Raw genomic sequence first — 4,244 nt, 5'->3', positions numbered from 1 at the left:
TGTAGTGCCTAAGGCACTTGACTGCTAACCAGGCTGGCGGTTCAAACCCCCCAGTCACTCCTCGGAAGGAAGATGGGGCAATCTACTTCTGTAGTGATACTGCCTTGGAAACCCAAGAAGGGGTCGCTATGAGTTGGGTCTTACTCGACGGCACATAACAACAACAACAAAGATATGTGAAGCAAAAATTTAGAAATATGTAATTTAAAAATCAAAATAAAAAATCACAGAACAGAAGGAGATTCTAAAATATGTTTCTCAGAAGTAGATAGACCAGGAAGAACATATTGAATAAATCTGGAAGAAATAATACAAAAAAATAAAAGTAATCATAATTATAAAGCTTATTTGAGAATCAAACTGTGGAAAAAGGCTGACAAAAGAAAGAATAATTTATAGACCTACAAGAGATTAAAAAAATCACAAGAAAATATTATGAACAACTCCATTTAGTAAATTAAAAAATTAAATTATAGAAAGTAAGACAAAACTGTATGTATGTATGTGTGTGTGTGTGTGTGTGTGTATAATAAAACTTAACAGAAAAATAATCATTAATGAAGATGAGAAATTAGTCATAAATATCCTTCAAAAAAAGGTTCACCAGGACAGACAGCAGACAGCTTCACTGAAAAATTCTATCAAATGTTTAGAGAACAGTTGTCACTAATTCTACTCAAACTATTCCAAAACATACATAGAGAAAGGAGGAATAGTTTCAAATTCATTCTATAAAGCCAGAAAAACCTTGATACTATATCCAGGCAAAGATGCCACAATAAAGAAAAATTATAGACTAATAAATCTCATTCATACAAATGTAAAAAATATCAACAAAATTTCAGCCAATAGAATTCAACAGCATATTAAAAGGAATCATGACCAAGAGGGATTCATACCAAGTATAAAAAGAAAGTTCAATATTAGAAAAACCATCAATGCAATTCACCACATAAATAAAACAAAGAAGACATATCATATGATCACCTCATTCTATGTGGTAAAAGCATTTGATAAAATCCAACATTTTTTCCTAATAAAACCTCTTACCAAAATAAGACTAGGAGTGAAATTCTTCAACATAACTAACAAAACCAACAGCCAATATCATCATCAATGCAGAGAGACTGTAAGCATTCACCTTGAGAACAGAACCAGACATAGATGCCCTTCGTTAACCACTCTAATTCTATATTGCACTGGAAATCCTAGCTAGAGTAATAAGACCAGAAATGGAAATGAAGTGTATCTAAACTGGTGACTCAAAATGAGTAGAAACAGATGCAAACATCCATTAATAATTGGAACATGGAATGTACAAAGTATGAATCTAGGAAAACTGGAACTTGTCAAAAAGGAAATGGAACACATAAAGATTGATATCATAGACATTAGTGAGCTGAAATCGACTGGTTCTGGCCATTTTAAATCAGACAACCACATGATCTACTATGCCAGGAATGACAAATTGAAGAGGAATAATGTGGCATTCAACATCAGAAAAAGTGTTTCAAGATCTGTCCTGAAGTACAATGCTGTCAGTGATAGGATAATATCCATATGTCTACAAGGAAGGCCAGTTGATACTATTATTATTCAAATTTACATACCAACCACCAAAGCCAAAGATGAGGAAATTGAAGATTTCCACTAACTTCTGCAGTCTGAAAATGACCAAACATGCAATCAAGATATGTTGATTATCACTGGTGACTGAAATGCAAAAGTTGTAAACAAAGAAGAGTTATTGGTAGTTGAAAAATATGGCCTTGGTGATGGAAATAACATTGGAGATCACATGATAGAATTTTCCAAGATCAATGACTTATTCATTGCAAATAACTTTTTTCAACAACCTAAGTGACAACTGGACTTCACCAAATGGAATAAATAGGAATTAAATTGACTACACCTCTGTGTGACAAGAGGTGATGGAGAAGTTCAATATCTTTGGACAAAACAAGACCAGGATCTGGTTATGGAACAGAACTTCAAGTGCTCATAGGCATGTTAAAGGTGAAATTAAAGATAATTAATACAAGTCCACAAGAGCCAAAATATGATCTTGATAATATCCCCCCTGAATATAGAGACCATTTAAATAATAGATTTGATGCATTGAACACCAATGACCGAAAACCAGAGGAATTGTGGGATGACATCAGGAACATCATCCATGAAGCAAGCAAGAAGTCATTAAAAAAGATGAGAAAGGAAGAAAAGATCAAAATGAATGTCAAAAGAGACTCTGAAAGTTGCCTTTGAGTCAAGTGTAGCTAAAGCAAATGAAAGAAATGGCAAGATAAAAGAGCTGAACCGATTTCAAACAGCAGTTTGAACAAACAAAGTCGATTATTATAATGAAATGTGCAAAGATCTGGAGCTAGAAAACCAAAAGGGAAGAAAACACTCAACATTTCTCAAGCTGAAAGAACTGAGGAAAAAATTTAAGCCTCGAGTTGCAATATTGAAAGATTCTGTAGGCAAAATATCGAATGATCCAGAAAACATCAAAAGACGATGGAAGAAATACACAGTCACTGTACCAAAAAGAATTGGTTGATGTTCATCCATTTCAGGAGGTGGCATATGATCAAGAACCAATGGTATTGAAGGAAGAAGTCATAGCTGCATTGAAGGAATTGGCAAAGAACAAGCCTCCAGGAATTGAAAGAATATCCACTGAGATGTTTCAGCAAACAGATGCCCTGCTGGAGGCACTCACTCGGCTATGCCAAGACATTTTGAAAAGAGTTACCTGGATAAGTGACCAGAAGAGATCTATATTTGGACCCATTCCAAAGAAAGGTGATGCCACAAAATATGGAAATTATCAAACAATATCATTAATATTGCAAGCAAGTAAAATCTTACTGAAGATAATTCAGAAGTGGTTGCAGCAGTATATTGACAAAGAACTTCCAGAAATGCAAGCTGGATTCAGAAGAGGACATGGAACGAGAGATATCCATGCTGATGTCAGATGGATCTTACTTAGCTGAAAGCAAAGAATACCCGAAAGATGTTTACTTTTGCCTTAATGACTATACAAAAGCATTTGATTGTGTGGATCATAACAAATTGTGGATAACATTGAGAAGAATGGGAATTCCAGAACACTTGATTGTCCTCATGAGGAAACTGCACATAGAACAGGAAGCTGTTGTTTGAACAGAGCAAGGGGATAATGCATGGTTCAAAATCAAGAAGGGAGTGTGTCAAGGTTGTATCCTTTCACCATACTTATTCAGTTTTTATGCTGAGCAAATAACCAAAGCAGCTGGATTATAAGAAGAATGTGGCATCAGGATTGGAGGAAGATTTGTTAAAAAACCTTCTATATGCAGATGACACAACTTTGCTTGCTGAAAGTAAGGATGACTTGAAGCACTTACTGATGAAGACAAAAGATTACAGTCTGCAGTATGGACTATACCTCAACATAAAGAAACAAAAATCCTCACAACTGGTCCAACTTCATGATGAATGGAGAAAAGATTGAAGATTAAAGACTGAAGTTGTTGAGAATTTCACATGACTTGTTTCTACAATCCACACCAATGGACTAGGCAGTCAAAATATCAGACGACATATTGCATTGGGTAAATCTGCTGCAAAAGACCTCTTTCAAGTTATGAAGAACAAACATGTCTCCCTGAAGACTAAGGTGCCCCTAGATAAGTCATGATATTTGCAATTGCTTCTTATGCATGTGAGAGCTGGACAGTGAATAAGGAAGACCAAAGAAGAGTTGATGCTTTTGAGTTGTGGTGTTGGAGAAGAATGCTAAGAGTACCGTGGTCTGCTAAAAGGACTAACAAATCTGACCTGCAAGAACTGCAGCTGGAATGCTCCTTAGAAGCAAAAATGGCCAGACTTTTTCTCACCTACTTTTCTTTTCAAGAAGAGCAGTCAACCCCAGGCTTACTGGTGAGGAGAGACAACGCAGGGACTCCAGAGTAGCAGGCCAGAGGAGCAGGAGAAAGGGGATTAAAGCCTTGAACCCGGACAGAAGAGCAGTCAGCCCCAGGGATACAGGTGAGGATAGACAACTCAGGGATGCTCGAAGAAGCAGGCCAGAAGAGCAGGAGAAAGGGGATTAAAAGCCAGGAAGCCAGGCAGAGGAACAGTAAGCCAGGTGGGGGTGCTATGGGAGGTCTCCAACAGCAGGACAAACTTGTCTGTCGGTTTGTCCTACTGTGGTGACATGTAGACGTGAGTTTTGAGGCTGAGCCTCTGGTGTT

Source organism: Orycteropus afer, unplaced genomic scaffold (genome assembly GCF_000298275.1).
Source record: "Orycteropus afer afer isolate SDZICR_OR568_19922 unplaced genomic scaffold, OryAfe1.0 scaffold00284, whole genome shotgun sequence".
Lineage (NCBI taxonomy): Eukaryota > Metazoa > Chordata > Mammalia > Tubulidentata > Orycteropodidae > Orycteropus > Orycteropus afer.
Note: the sequence above shows the minus strand (reverse complement) of the source record.